A 17,020-nucleotide genomic window follows, 5' to 3' on the forward strand; every position below is an offset into this window, starting at 1 on the left:
GCAGAGGAACCAGGGAAAGGTGGATGTCTGCAATGTGAGCCTGTCTTCAAGAAGTGCAGCACAAGCCTGGGGCCCTTCTGGCAGTGTGGTCCCAGCCTGTTTGCTAAACAGCAAAGTTTACAGAGGAGACAGGTAAACAGGAGGCAGGTAAGCAGACCAACGAGCCTGGGTGACCTCTCCCTTCCTTCAGAGAGTGACACCAACATGGGAATTAATAGGCTTTTATGGAAAGAGTGAGTTTTATCATCATAGGGACCAGGTGAGTTGGACAGCCACAGAAGCCTGCCAAGTTTACAAAGAGTGGACCATGGGTGGGCTATAGCACTGCAGGAGGCAGTCACGTCCAGGCCGGTTCTGCCAGGGACTCTGCCTCCCACACCTTCCATCTAGCCTGCTGCCCTTCCCCTTGCTCCAAGGACAGGCCGAATCCTGCTTCTAGTGACCCTCACCCCTGGGTGAGGGATTCGTCTTCAAGGATTCCTGCTGTTTCCCTCCCTCCCTTCCCCTAACCCTCTCTCCTAGCCCTTGCATGTCAGTGCTATGATCTTAAAAATGGGTCCAGCTTCCCTGTGGGTAGTTTCCTCTGTTTTTCCTCCATGCCCTCCCTCACCGACTTTGTTACCACTGACTTTGCTGTCTGTGTGCATGGTTGGATATGAAGACTTGATATCTCTACTGTGCTTGCAAGAGGGACTTCTGGTGCCATTCCTGTGACTTCATCATACAATCTGCTGTGATCCTTCACAGAGTTTGAGCCAGGGACACCTGCATGTCCCTTTCTTCCTATCTCAGGCCATGCAGCTGGGCATGTGCACCTTCCGGGAGGCCACAGTACAGGGAACAAGGGATCCTCCAATGAAGGCACGGCAGATTTATTGATTTGAAAGCCATGGTAACAGAGGGAAAGAGATCTTTCGTCAGCTGGTTTTACTCCAGTTGCTTCAACATAGTGTCCTATATGGGAGCAGGGACATTTCCCACATGCATTATTAGAGAGTTGGACCAGAAGTGGAGCAGCAGGAACTCAAATTGCTGCTCTGACGTGGGATGGCAGTGTTGTAGGAATCAGCTTGATCCAGGACACCAGCATTCCAGCACAATTTCTGAGTGGAGGAAAAATGAGAAATATTTTCTTTATCATTTGCTTTTATGTTTTTCAAAATTTTTAGAATCACATGTCAGATCTTGATAATCTGAAAAAAAATGAAGGTTTTTTTTTTTTACACTTTTTTACAATGTAATTGAAATTTTGAGAACTGCTGATGTAAAAGTTCCTTGTCTCTATCTGCGCTGGTCAGATGGCACTGAACACTTCCACAAAGCATCCATGGCACTCTCTGACTCTAACTCATAGTGGACCATTTCTTTGTGTGCTTGCTCAAATCATTTTCATTTTTCCTCAAAATATACTGTTTATGCCCAAACATAGTAGCCTGGTGGCCAAAGTACCTGACTGGCATGTGCTGGTCTGTGTTTCCGCTGCTGCTGGATTTCACATCCAGTTCTCTGCTTGTGGTTTTGGAAAGCAGTCAAGGATGGCACAAGGCCTTGCAATCCTGAACCTACATGGAAACCCAGAAATTATTCCTGGCTCCTGGCTTTGGATAGCCTCAGTTTTGGCCATTGCAGCTGCTTGAGGATTGAGGGGGGAAAATAAACTTATGAAAAGTTAAGATTTTGGAATATCTTCATAGTGGAGCAAATATCATTAAATTGATTGACACAGTGAAGGATCCTGAGTGAAAGACACCAGCTTGTGCCCAGCACAATAGCCACGGAGCTTAATCCTTACCTGGCAAGGCTGGGACCAATATTGATGCCAGTTCATATCCCTACTACTTGATTCCCTTCCAGCTCCTTGCTTATGGTCTGGAAAACCAGCAAAGGATGGCCAAAGCCTCGAAACTCTGCACCCATTTGAGAGGCCTTGAGGTAGCTCCTGGCTTCTGGCCCCAGATCAGCTCAGCTTTGGCCGTTGCAGCCATTTGAGGAGTGAACCAGAAGATAGAACTTTGTCTCTGCTAAATCTGCCTTTCCAACAACAACAACAAAATGAATCATTCTTTTAATAAGGTATTAATTTTGGTGTTTGAATATATACATAATACTGATTATAAGCAATTCTACCATCTCCTCACAGACTTTGATGTCCAGTTTCCTGTGTATGAGCTACTTGCAGCTCTGGATTACAGCCACAGCAAAGGAATCATGTACAGGGATGTGAAACCTCACCATGTCATGATACAGCCCCAATAAAAAAGCCATGGCTGATAAACTGGCACCTGGCTGAGTTTTATCATCCTCCTCAAGAATGTGCTGTCTGCAGTTCCTTGTACACTATCAGAGAGACAACAGACTGCATGATGGCAAGCATGGTCTTCTGAAAGGAGACTTTCTTTCAGGAGCAAAACATCTGTTGCCACCTTGTTCACGTTGCCAAGGAGCTGAGCATGAATGAGCTGTATGGGTATCTGAAGCACCATGTAGACCTAGGTTCACATTTCAATGATAACCTTGGATGACATTCATGGAAATGCTGGGAAAACTTGATCTGTAGTGAAAATAGACACCTGGCCAGCCCAGTCTCAGTTGACCCGGTGACTTCCCACAATTCCTTTTCTGTGGGGTTGTCAAGCAGGTTAACAATAATCATCATTCCCGCTTTCAGTGAATCTCAGACCTTCTCAGCAACAGATGACTCATTTTCCAACAAAAGCTGAACAGTCTGGACTTCACACTGTGTTCTGTCCTTCACCTGCACATTCTGCCATACCATCCCTCATCTGTGAGTTAGGGGCTGAGTCTCCAGGCAGCCGAATGTCCAATGGTGGAGGATGCTCAATCCTTCTCACTCCATTCTTCTTTTCAAGACCCTGTTAGCTTCCATGAGGTTTCAGTCTCATTAATGACTCCAGGTCATTCCAAAGGTTCTGGATGAGATGCCTTGGGAGCAGAGATGTTTATTCCTCTACTTAGTTTGAAAGTGAACCACTTTCTTTGGAGATACAGGAGCCTTTGTTAGAGCAGCTAATAATTCTTTGGCTCCTTAATAGAGCTCAGTGAATTTCCCATTTCTTTCACCTCCTACTCTCAGCAAAAATGTGATTAAGGCAGTCCTGGAATTCTATAGAAATTCCAACCTTGGCCTCATTGGATTTGATGCACATTTAAAAACATTAGTTGTGTAAACCCTCCAGTTTTCCCCAGATTCCCTGCTCTGTCTCTTCCAGGCACTGCCATCCAGTCAGGCATGTTACAGACTCAGAGCTGCAGCAAGACAGATTAAAAGCATGTCACTGCAGCTCATAAATCACATGATTTAAAACCAGACAGTAAGCAGATTGGCTGCAGCAGCTCTCTGTTTTCCAATATGGGTAGGAGGAGAACTGCCCTGAGTAACATAAACAGAAAACCACAGGGAGCTGAGAAATAAGGGGAGGGAATAAACTTAGAGAGGACAATAGAAAAGGCTAAGTGAGAAGGCAACATGGAGGAAGGACAAGAGCAATATCAGATGGACAAAATAACCAGCTCAGGTGCCAGTGACCAGCAGAGGAAGGGAAAAGCCAAGAAGAACCAGGGTTAGGCAAGGCAATTATGGCTCCAAAGATGCAAAATTATTGTTGCACTAAGATGTTCAAAAGAAAATATCAAACATGATAAATATTTCTCAATTTTTTAGGTTGGATTATGCTTCATTTATTAAAATTAAATAGTAACCAGAGATGAGATAAGAACTTGATCCTAATGCTTAAAGAAAGTAATACAGACTTTGCTAGTCTCCTGTATTATTTAATCCACTTCTTTTAAACAAATTAATAAGTAAATAAAAAATGATGCTCACTCTGCTGGCAATAAGACATTGGAAAACCTGGAGGTCAGTTTTGAGTGTAGCATGTGAGAAATCAATATAAAGGATAGCACTTGCAAATACAACAAAGAAGCACGCAACGCAATGAATCATAGTGGACAGAAGTGGCCATCACTGATTCCTGCACCTGCTGTGGACATCTAACGTTTTCCACACATATATGAGCCAAGGTCTATGTGGTGTTATGTGACTTAACTCATTTAATACAATGACTACATGAGTTTGAAGCTATAACTTACATTAAACAACAACAACAACAACAACAAAACAGAAGTTTGGGCATCTTACACCCCAAAAATATGACCACATCCCATATTGGAGTGCTTAGTTTGATTGCATGTCCTGATTCTAAGTTCTTGCTATTACATCTCCTGTGGAGGCAGAGCCAGTGTTCAAAATGTTAGCTGCTGGGCCACCCACTGAGATTGAGTTTCCAGTTTTAGCTCTGGCCAGCACTGTCATGTCGGTCACTTGAATAGTGAGCAAGCAGGTGGGGAAAGTCTGTTGTATTATCTTTGTCCTCCTATCATACAAATATATAACAAACTGAGGTTTAAGAAAGATGAGTAATTTGTCCAAGGTTATATAATCGGTAAATGGCAATGTGAGATGATTTACACTATTAATATTTTATTCGAGTTCTGTATCTACAGTACGTTCTAATCACTGAAAGGATGAAAACAGCCACATAAAGCAAAAAGGCATCCGAAACACACACACACAGCTGTTAGAAGGGAATATCCAGACTGCACAGACTAAAATGTCAAACAACAATTTAAATTTAGCACATTTTGTGGTAAGAGAACAGTTCCAGGGTGGGAGATCCTGAGAGGTTGGCCTCTCCTAGCTCCTGGCTTCAGATCAGCTCAGCTCTGGGTGTTGCTGCCACTTGGAGAGAGAACTAGTGGATGAAAGTTTTTTTTTTTTTTTTCCTATCTCTTTGATGCTTGATGTCAGTGGAATACTCGCCTAACACTCTCACTCTTTGTTTCTCTCTTTTTCTATGTATTCATATCTATTTAGTAAGAAGTTTGACTGAAAAAAAAATTGGTCCAAATGTCTAGAATGGAATAGGAGAACAGTTACTTGTATTTCTTCCCTGTTGTAGATGTGGACATCACACAGATCCAGACTGGACAGCACCAAGTGGCCCTTAAACTTTCCAGTAATGGTGGGTAGTGCTGTGCCAGTTCAAGAAGGGCCAGTACAGGGCCCGGCTCATTGGCGCAGTGGTTATGGTCCTCGCCTTGCACGCCCGGGACCCCATATGGGCACCGGTTCTAGTCCCTGCAGCCCCGATTCCCATCCAGCCCCCTGCCTGTGGCCTGGGAAAGCATTCGCGGATGGCCCAAGGCTTTGGGACCCTGCACCCGGGTTGGCATCGGATCGGCATAGCATCGGCCGTTGCACTCACTTGGGGAGTGAATCATTGGACGGAAGATCTTCCTCTCTGTCTCTGCTCTCTGTATATCTGCCTTTCCAATGAAAATAAAAGAAATCTTAAAAAAAAAAAAGAAGGGCCAATACAGAACAGGGTTTGTTAGGTTTGACTGCAAAACTTCAACATCATTTGTGGCCATTATAAGCCATAGGAAGAAAGAGGAGAAGAGGTTGTATGGGAGAGAATCTCAGGCTGTGGCAAGTCACTTAAACAGCAAATATCTGATGCTAGAATACACTGTACTCTACACAGACATTAGGATCCACTCTCTCAGTGAAGAAAACTGCAATCAGAGAACTTCTCATCTTCACACTCTACTGCCTGGACCTGACAAAATGCATGCAATCCAAACTTCATAACTGGTTCAGGAGGAGAGAAAAGACAATTACTTAACAGGACCACTGCTGCTATAGGGTTTCGCTAAGAAGCCAGAGAGGACTTAGCAGGGTTTGCTGTTGTAAGCTCATTTTTTTTTTAATATCTGCATGTGCAAATGTAATGAAGCTTCACATGCTTCTGCTGCAGAGAAAAACTAGACCAAGGAAAGGGACAAAGATTTCAGTAAGGTAGTAAGTCCTTTTTTCATCTAATTTATCATGCGTGTTTCCAGGGACAGGCACTGTGGCAGACCACATAAAGATGCTGGCTGCTTGTGTCACCCATTACCCATATGAGCACTTGTTCAACCTCTGCCTGTTTCATATCTGATGCAGCTCTCTACTGGCTAAGTGTGAGGAAGCAGTGGAGAATGGTCAAGAGCTCAGGCCCCTGTACCATGTAGAAGCTCCCACATCTTGGTGCTGGATCAGCCCTGTTTCAGCCACTGCAGCTATTTGGGGAGTGAGGCAGTATATGGAAGACCCCTTTCTTTATCACTACCTCCATTTTTTAAAGTACAAAATAAAATTTAAAAAATTCAAGACATGTAAATCTAAAATGGCTCTTTCAGAGGAATTGAAATACATGCAGTATTTTGTAATACCCAATTTCCATACAATTTTGAAGACCCCTCATATGTATACATTTAAAATTAAAATAGGCTTATAATTTCTTCCTTCATAAATGTATACTATATTACTACATACTATATTACTGTTGTTGACAAGGAACTAAGGGAATTAAATGTATTCCAAGGTCCAAAGTATTAGAGGCTATTTCTATTATTTAAGAACTCACAGGACTGGGCTCTAAACAAGTGTCCTGTGCTTCTTAGGAAGATGGGCATTTGGAGTCCACCTATCCTTTCTGTTTTTCCCTTTTCCCCAGTTAACTCTTCAATGCCCATAGTTCTCCACACAGACAGAATAAATGCCTAGTGAATGAAAAGAGTTCATCCATTCATTCCGTATACATGAAATGGCATTTCCTTTATATGGTAGGCACTAAGTATTACTAAATGCACACAAATGAAAACCTCAGGTATAGTGAACTATTATTCTAGCCACCCTATATCTGTATTTCAGATTGTTTGGGATACACTTGTGATTCATAAGCATGCAAGAATTGGAACTTACATCTTTTAAGAGAGTTATAAATCTTTGAATACACCTTGAAGTGAGTTTGCACTTATCCAAGATGATAAATTTTATCATTAAGCCTCAGGCTAACACAAAATAAGTTAGCCTGTGTCTTATGTGTTTCATTGGAACAACAAATATTATGCACACACACATACCTCACAGCATTAAGATCAATTTCATGAAATAAGAATAATAAGATGTTGTAAGCCCCCTTAGTAATTGTAACAAATTGCTACTAAAAAATGCTGGATTGTTTCATTCTCACTGCATTCCATCACCACGTCTTACACAGGCCTGAATCCTTACACTGCCCTGAAGTGGCAGTTCAGCTGTAAAGTATTGTTCCACAGCTACCTCACTCAACTCTGGTGCTCAACCAACATCTTATCTTTTGAAGAGTATATTTTTTATGCGAACTAAAACCCCAGAAGACAACTTCCCCCACCTGCTATGGTGACAACATAAAGACAGACAACCAATGTCAGTGAGGATGTGGAAAAGCAGAAATCCTTACATATTGCTGGTAGGAATGTTCACTACTCCAGCCGCTTCAGAAGACAATTTTGCCATTTCTTAAACATAAGCATGTCATACAACTCAACAAGTTCACTGCTAAGTATATATGCAAGAGAAATGAAAATACACACCCACATAAATACTGCCACAAAATACACATATCAACATTATTTGTGAGTAACACAGCAGCCTGGTAATGCACCCAGGAAAAGCAGTAAATAGTTTAGCTTCTGGGATAGCTGTCACCTTTGTGTGGGGTTACCATGACTGTAGGCCACCCACCAAGCTAACATGATTAGGTCAGTGTATTCTCAATGGCGATATACCAGAGACAGTCATGGTGAAATTGTCTTTTTATTGATTACCAATCACAAGTATTTATAGGAATGGTGAAGGGGAAGAGGCCTAAGGGTAGAAACAATATTTCTATTGGATATATTGGATATAAGCATCCATTTTATATTATAAGCCAAGCCAATCAGCATGAATGCCAGATACTTTGCCAAATAACACTGTGTACCCCAACACAACATATGCAACCCGCCCATATCCTGCAGTTGTTTACAAGACTATCACAAGTTTACCACAAGATGGATATGGGCTGGGGTAGGCAGGGTGAGGAGGCAATCAAGCTACTGGAAAGTACCCAAATTACCAGAAGATGAAGAGGGGGAGGGAAATACCAGGTTCACCATCGGCCTCTTGCCTTTCTCTATGGGTCCACAGGGGTCTCAAAGTGCCCTTGAAACAGGAGAAAGATCTCAAGGATTTTGCCAAAACCAAGAGAAAGGGACAGAGATGTTGTCTTGAGTCTCTACACATGCACCACAACCTTGTTCCCTCTGCCCCTTGCATTGGCTTAGCCAAGACCCATCTCAGCACATGGTAACACACTCATATTGGAACCCAGAATGGAGTTCTATGTTACTGAACCTGACCTGTTCATTGCTGCCATGTGGAGAGTGAAGTGGCAGGTAAAAGATTTGTTTCTCAGATTCAGATGAGATTCCAAAAGTTTGGCCCTCTGTACCAGCATTAGAAGCTTTGATGAAGGCCCTGGATCCTGGCTTTGGATTAGCTCAGCTTCAGTTCTTAGATCCATTTGGGAAGTGAACCAAAAACAGAAGATCTTTCCCTCTCCTTCTCTCTGCAAATCTGGATTTCCAATAAACATGTGAATCTTGGAACATTGATTTCTTTTTTTTTTTCCTTTTGAGATAATCTAGTTTTAAAAACAATATTCATAATAGCCAAAAAATGAAAATGCTCTGAATGTCCGACCCTGTTGCATAAAAATATATGATATATCTATATAGCATTGCTATTCAGCAATAAGAAAGAATAAACTGCTGATGCAAGCTCCAGCATGGATCTTAAAGTAATGCAAGGTGAAATAAGTCAGATATAAATGACTATGCATTGGGCCCGGCGGCATGTCCTAGTGGCTAAAGGCCTCGTCTTGAATGTGCTGGGATCCTATATGGCCGCTGGTTTTAATCCTGGCAGCTCCACTTCCAATCCAGCTCCCTGCTTGTGACCTGGGAAAGCAGTCGAGGACAGCCCAAAGCTTTGGGACCCTGCACCCATGCGGGAGACCTAGAGGAAGAGGTACCTGGCTCTTGGCTTCGGATTGACACAGCACCGGCTGTTGCGGTCACTTGGGGAGGGAATAATCGGACGGAAGATTTTCCTCTTTGTCTCTCCTCCTCTCTGTATACCTGACTTTGCAATAATAATAAGTTTTTAAAAAAGATTATGCATTGTATATATTACAATATGCGTTACATGAAATGTCCAGAGTAAGTGAATGTATAGAGATAGAAAATAGATTAATGGTTCCCTGAGGTCTGGGATGAATGATAAACTACAACAACTGGGTAAAACAGACCTGATTAGGGTGATAAAAGTGGTTCAAACATAGACATATGTTTTAATTGCACATCTCATTGAAACCATTGAATTTTGAGGGTTCCCACAACTAAACTGCTGGAGTCAGCACTCCAACCAATTGGAGAGTGGCATGATCTGTGATCTGGCACTAGAGAGCATGTGCCTGAATAGGACCACCACAGTTACTGAGTGTGGTGCAATAGGCAGCATATCCAGTTGCACATAAAGGGCTACACAGTTCATTGAATCCTGCACAGGACTGTAGGTACTGTAGCAGAGGAAAGACAACAGAACAAATTCCTCAACTACCACAGGGAAACTTAGCAGCAAATTTCCAGTTGAATGAAGCATCTAGGATGAACTGTTTCCACCAATGGTCCTCGACAGGTGGTCCTCACCCTTGGAATCTTGAGATAGACCACATGTCACAACTGTCAAAACCACTTGAGAAGAACCCCCAGACCATGACCCACATCAGGGACCCTGGGATGACATTGGGTGGCCGTCCCCTCACCCTGGTCATTGGGATAGTTGGGAGGCTGGGTGTGGCTTCTGCCCTTGTCTCTCTCTTCCATCCAGAAATAGAAGCTAAGGAATGTGTGAAAACATAGGTCTCACCTGCTTCCTGCTAGTACTAGGCCCTTGCCACCAGAACCAAATCTGTAAGCATCAAAAATGAAATTTAAAATAAATAAATAAAGTCAATGAATTGTACAGTAAGATGGATTAATTTTATGGTTTAATTAAGTCTCAAGGAAATACTTTTTAAATTTGTGAATTTTTTTTCCTAAAACAGCAATTCTAATCAAATAGTTATTTTAATTGAAATATAGGTAAAGGGAACATAGGATGGAAATAAAGTATAAATATTTTAATGGCATTTTTGATAATGTATACACAGTTGGAAAGAGTGAATGCTCATTTGAACCACTTATGAGTGTGGAAAAGGTCAAGTGTTAGGAGAAAGTGGGTGAGGTATTGTTTTTCCAAATTTTTTTTCTGTATATGGGGAAAGAGTAGAGAGAAGGCAGGGAGACACACTCAGCATCACAACCATGTGGCCAATCTCTCCAAACCAAGGAGAAACATCTTGCAAGGCACATTGGCTGACATAGAGCATCCATGTCAGTGCAGGGTCTCCATTCTTTTGACTGTCCTCTACTGCATTCCCAGGTCACAAACAGGGAGGTAGAAGGTATGTGGAGTAGCCAGATTATGAACCAGTGTCTGCTGATATGAGATCATGGTGCATGCAATGCAAGGCCTTTAACCACAAGACTATCATGCATAGCCTCATATCATTTTTTTAAAGAAAGAGCAAGAAAAAATCATTTTCCTGCCAAAGCTGTTCAGTGTAGGAAATGTCACAGTACTCCCATCTCTGTCCTAGCAAAGCTTTCATTAACCAACATTTTTATTTATTTTACTTGAAAGATGGAGAGGGAGAGACAGAGAGAATTTCCATCTTGTAGTTCACTTCACAAATGGCCAGAATGACAAAAATGGAGCCAGTCCAAAGCTGGAAGCCAGCAGTTTCTTACAGGTCTCCCATTTTGGTAGAAGGACCCAAGGCCTGAAGTCATCCCCACTGATTTCTCAGGTCATTATCAGGGAGCTGGATCAAAGGTGGAGCAGGCATGATAAAATTGGTACCCAAATAGAATGCCAGTGCTCGCCCACAGGTGGAGAAATAGTCTGATAAGTCACTACGTAAGTTCTCTCTCTCTCTTTTTTCATTTTTAAGATTTGTGTATTTTTTATTGGAAAGTAAGATATACAAAGACAAGGAGAGATAGAGCAGAAGATCTTTTCTCAGTTGATTCACTCTCCAAGATATTGCTATGGCAGGAGCTAAGCTAATCTGAAGAGAAGAGAAGAGAAGAGAAGAGAAGAGAAGAGAAGAGAAGAGAAGAGAAGAGAAGAGAAGAGAAGAGAAGAGAAGAGAAGAGGTCAGAGTCTCTTCAAGGCCTCCCATGTGGGTGCAGAATCTCAAGGTTTTGAACCACCCTTGAATACTTTCCTAAGCAGAAGCATAGAGGTGAGTAGAAAATGGGACAGCTGGGACATGAACTGATGCCCATATATGATTCTACATTGTTTGAGACATGGACTTTAGCCACTGGGCTACCAACTATGTCCCACTGTGCCAGTTCTTATGTGTCCCATATTAAAGTAAATTTAGTTGTTGTCAGGATAACAGGAGTTATAGTAGGCAAACTCTTATCTCATGATTATGATTCTAACACTGAGCTTTCCGTCAGGCAAGTTTGTGGTGAAAGCTTTCTCCTAAATCCTTCCCTGTCCAAATGGATTTCAAGAGAGCAACCCTGGTCTTAGAAAAACTTAACCAATCCTTATTCATGCCCTTTAGGAAATACTCATCAAATAATTGCTCCTTGTTACCCTATACTTGCTTAGCTTGTTAAGATCACCCTGTACTTCTATACTTACTATACTTAGCTTGCTAAGATCACCCTGTACTTCTGCAAAAATACTTTGCCAGTATCCTTATTACAATGTCAGGATACAATTAAAGATCAAAATTATGGACTCATGACTGTTTTTGAAGGAATTTACTCTTGCAATAATGTAGAGGAAATCATTGGGAAGAGAGGGGTTTAAAAATGGCGAAAAGAAGAAAGGAAGAAAGGAAGACATATGCTGTGATTTTTTTTTTTTTCAGTGTTAAAGAATCCAGCACAACTGCTGCTCTACCTTTGATCAGTAGTTGGCGCTAACTCCACGCACTGATCTCATCTGTGGATTTAGTGCCTTGTGTTCCTCAATAGCCCCTTTTCCCCACCTTTTGAAGGAGCACTACCTATAATTGTAAGGCCTACCATGTGTGATGAATAGCTTTGTTGGCCTGGGCTAAATGTTACTTGAAAATACTGTATCTGTAAAAACATTACTCTCATTCCAACAGTAGCCTAGACTTTGTTGAAATAGCAACAGGAAGGCTGGACAACCATGTGAATACTCTTTCAGAGGCCATTGCTACAACACTGTGCTTATCAGCACAAATATAACCATGCTAGCTACGCTGTTACAGTGTTGCAATTTACCATGCTGGTGAAATCGTTAAAAAGCTGTTTTTTTTTTTTTTTCCATTTATAAGGCAACCTATCAAGATCCAAGTGTCTGTAACATGCACAACAATAGACTCGTAACAAGCAGTGTGCCAACAACATAAAAAAGCCATAATCACGTGAAAACCCCTCCCATCTCCTCATGCAAGCAATCACAAGTTGTGAATGTAGTATACCACAGCCCATCTCCAAGATAAATGTAGGGTCCATGCTCAGCTTGCAGCCACCCTTGCTCACTGGCAAACACAGAAGGAATGTGCAGTGGTGCCTGCGGAAGGTATGGCGTTTTTTGAGGTCATGTCCAAATATACAATTGAAAATCCAGTCACAGATCCCCTAGGCAGAAGTGTAAAATAATGATCAAAATGAGGCCAAGAGTCAGCTTGGGGTAGCCATCTATACTGCCATCATTGCAAATATTCATCAGCTCTGACTGAAAAAGAAAGACAACCTCACAACACTGGGCTTTTTGTTCTGATTGCTACTTATTACTGATTTACAGTGAAACAATCTGTTTGATATGTGGTAATATTGTTCTCTTTTTTTACATTTATTTTGCTTGGGTCGGGGGCAGACCAGGCTGAATCTGTTCATGTCATCCACTGGTAAATCTGACCGCCAGAACAGAGTGTGGGTCGAACCAGGTCCGGTCGTAACAAAAGTAACACGCAGGCTGGAATGCCAAGGTGAGGTAGCCTGAGCCGGATGCAGCCGCAGCACCCAACCAACACAAGTGAGAACCAGGAAGGGAGGCGGCAGAGCTGACAGGAGAAAAAGGGGAGGCTCCCTAGCTGAACAGCAAGTTACACTGAGGAGCGGGAGCTGGGTGGGGGGTAGACTAGACCAGGCAGGGACACAGCGCCTGTGCACCTCATGGGGACCAGATTGGGTGATAACCAGGCTAGGCTGACCAATCCCATTGGAGTAAGCTACAACCAGAGTTGGTGAGGGTTGTCGGGCTTAGTTGTAGCAACAGAAGGGTAACGGGGACAGACTGGGCTAGTATGCCATATATACTGGCAAGCCAGGGTAGGAGGTGGGCCTGGTTGAGGCTACTGTGGGCCGCCCTGACTGGGCTGCAACTCCTACTAGTTCGTGCGAGGGACAAATGCGTCCAGGGTGGAACCAGGCGGGACTGTAAGAAGACACGGGTGGAGACAGAACCGGCCCAGCAACTGCAGCCGCCAGCTGTCCGGGGCAGTGGACTGTGACGGACCCTATGCTACTAAAACAGCAGGAATCTGGACTGGGAATACCTCAAAATTTCTTCGAGGATCTTCCCATTCGAGACACCGGACTCGGAGTCCTAACCAGGGAAAGACAGGACAAATCAAGCAACAACCTCAGCCATCTGATGGCAGCAGAGACTGGGCAAATGGAGACCCTAGACGGGACTGTGTCAATCAACGAACTCTTCAATGACCACATCATGATTGGGGTGGCGAGACAGGCAACGACCCATGGATAGTGAACTATTGGAACCACTTGATCGAGTATCTCGAAGCGCACCCCACTCCCGGGACTTGGGGTGGGCGGGAGATTGGGTGGGGCTTCTTCCTCTATATCCCCCTTTAGACCTTGACCCTTTTTTACCCCAATTAAATTTGTAAGGATTGTCAAAATTAAATAAAAAAAAAAAAGATTTATTTTAATTTATGGGAAGATCTGATATACAGAGAGGAGGAGAGAAAGAGAGGAAGATCTTCTGTCTGTTGATTCACTCCGCAAGTAACCACTGTGTCCGTAGCTGAGCCAGAGCCTCTTCCAGTGCTCCCACAGGTCTCTCCCTGCCCCTTCTTCCCTCTGCAAATCTGCCTTACCAGTAAAAACAATATTTTTTAAATAAAGAAACTGCAGATTTGTTTTAAAGAGTAGGTGTGTAATTGTCTGTTTTATCAGTAAAATACCTGCAAGTTTTGGCTTCTGTGAGCTGCCTTTTAAATTTAGTTGTCCAAGCTTTGATATTTCTTCTCCATCACCAGGCTCTGTCCTCTTCATACCACCACATTCCATGTTGGAATAGATCCAACACAATAACTGGGAAATGAGAGGTCTGTGGGATACTGTATATAAGAGACTTCAGGAAAGAGTAGGTGGAGGGCCTCTCATGCAGAGTTCACTCTTGCCCCAGGGTGTCCTTGGATGTGCTTTCCTGCACTCCTTGATGATAGGTGAAGGGCTATGAAACCTTTGTCTTCACTACCCACCTTGTCTTTCCCACTTTCGTCTCCTCCTCTCCTGCTTGTTCCACTGCTACTCTGGGAAACACCCACAAATGGAATTCTCTTTGCTTAATACAGATACTTTTGTGCTAAACTGATGTGTTTTACATGAGTGGTCAGTAAATCTAACATTTTGGTTCTGAAGACCTGCGAAGTGGGTTTTACACCCATTTCCACCTGTGGAGCCTGGGTTTTCCTGCTCCTCTCTGAGACACAGAACACCTGCAACAGTGGCTAGACCTGGACTGACTGTTGTAAGACAGGAAAGCCCCTCTTTCTAGCCCATTCTGTCCTGAAAATCTTCTTCACTGTGTTACTAAAAAGTGTACTAGCTCTTATCTGCAAGTATTTTCATATTGAGATGATCCTTGTGTTTTCTGCCTCTCAGTAGATGTTCATTGCTTAAGATTTGCAAAGTTATGTATTTGTTTTAACACTTTCTAAATTCATCCATGACTTATAGAACACACAGTAGCATTTTCTTCAACAAGGTTCTTGATTTTCTTTTCTATTTCTTCAGTGACACCTTAGTCATTTAGTAGCATGTTATTTAACTTGATAATATTTTAATTTATTTTTTTCCTTCTTGCTCTTTATTTTCTTTTGTGGCTTTTCACTTAAGGGGATGTACAGTAACTCTGTAATGGAGGTTATCATATCTAGTAGCAGGTTATTTTACTTCATGTGATTGCAAAGTTCTATTTTTCTTCCTATTACTGATTTTGTATTGTGGCTTTTATATTTAAGGGGCTCTATAGTAACTGTATAATGGAGAATCTCATATGCAGATGTGAGGATAAAATGCAGTATGCATTTCTACTCCCAGATCAAACATGGACTCACCATGAAACTGTAAACTGTATCTTGACAATAGAATGCTGGACTCTGTGTCATTGTCCATGCCTGCAATGATGGACAAATGACTATGTAAGAAGAATTAAATTATAGTAATGCTGTAGGGGAATTCCATGAGAGGGAGGGAATTGGGGATAAGAGAAATCTCTGGGCCTATAGAACCCTATTATAAGGTAATAATAATAAAATGAGTAAATTGTGTTTTAACAGTAACAGGAAAGTCATCAGAAAAATGTGCTAAATACATGTCTAAAGGAACTAGAAGAACAATGGTAGAATAATCCCAAATGTCACAGAAAACAAGAAATAATCAAAATAAGAGAAGAAATAAATCAAACAGAACTAAAAAGGACAATACACAAAACCAGTGAAATCATCATAAATTGCTGCAAACAACTATATGCAACAAATCATAAACCCTCTATGAAATGGATAGTTTTGTGAATTCTTACCATCTTCCAAACTTAGTCAAGAGGCAACAGAAAACCTAAACAAAAAATTCTGTATGCAGCGATCAAATCAGTAATGAATGCCACCCTAACAAAGAAAAGCCTGAAACCAGTTGTTTTCACTGTTGATTTCTACAATGTATTGTAGTAAACCTGACTCAAATTCTCCATTACCTTTTCAAAATAATAGAAGGAAATGTAATTCTTCCAAACTTGTTGTATGAGGCCGATGCCAACTTAAAGCCAAATGCAAATAGAGACACAGCAGAAAAGATAACTATGGACTTATACTCTTCATGAATATTGACACCAAGATCTTCAACAAAATATTAGCCAACAGAATACAAAAATACATCAGATAGTTCATCTGGATGAGGTAGGTTCCATTCCTGGCATACAGGGATGATTTACATACACAAATCTATAAATGTGATGCATCACATCAAGAAACTGAAGAACAAAAATCATATGATAGTTTCATCAGATGCAGAGAAAGCATTTGATAAATTTCAATACCATTTCTTGCTAAAAACTCTCAACAAGGCAGGCATAGAAGGAATAATCCGGAACATAAAGCAATATTTGAAAATACAATGCCAGCGTCATAAAGAATGGAGAACGATTGGAAGCCTTCTCGGTAAGATGTGGGACTAGACAAAGATGCCTACTCTCACCACTGCTATTTAATATAGTACTGGAAGTACTCACAAATGCTATTACACAAGGAATCAAAAGAATTCAAATTGACAATGAGAAAGTCAAGGTATCTCTGTTTGAAGATGACTTGATTCATAACAATAAATGAGGAGAAATCAACAGCCCTAGTGAATGTAAACAACTCAAATGATGAAAATAAACAAAGAAAATGAAATAGCTGGGAATAAATGTAACTGGAGATGTGGAAGATCTCTATGAGAAAAATTACAAAACATTAAAATGAGAAATAGAAGACTTCAAAAAGTGGAGAATTAGACTATGTCCCTGAATGAGTAGAGTCAATATCATTAAAATGTCCATATTACCAAAAGCAATATGTAAATTCAATGTGATTCCAATTAAAATACTAAGAACATTCTTCACAGATCTGTAAAAACTAAGACAAGGTTTCATCTGGAATCATAAAAGACCATGAATAACCACAATCATTCTGAAGAATAAGAATCTAGC

At 41.6% G+C, this 17,020-nt stretch overlaps 1 pseudogene; it reads left to right on the forward strand.

The window, feature by feature from the left end:
* Nucleotides 1–1,669: 1,669 nt before the first annotated feature.
* Nucleotides 1,670–2,720, forward strand: LOC121164428 (annotated as a pseudogene).
* Nucleotides 2,721–17,020: the final 14,300 nt, after the last annotated feature.

Source organism: Ochotona curzoniae, unplaced genomic scaffold, assembly GCF_017591425.1.
Source record: "Ochotona curzoniae isolate NIBS_2020 unplaced genomic scaffold, NIBS_Ocur_1.0 contig_694, whole genome shotgun sequence".
NCBI classification, from domain to species: Eukaryota; Metazoa; Chordata; class Mammalia; order Lagomorpha; family Ochotonidae; genus Ochotona; species Ochotona curzoniae.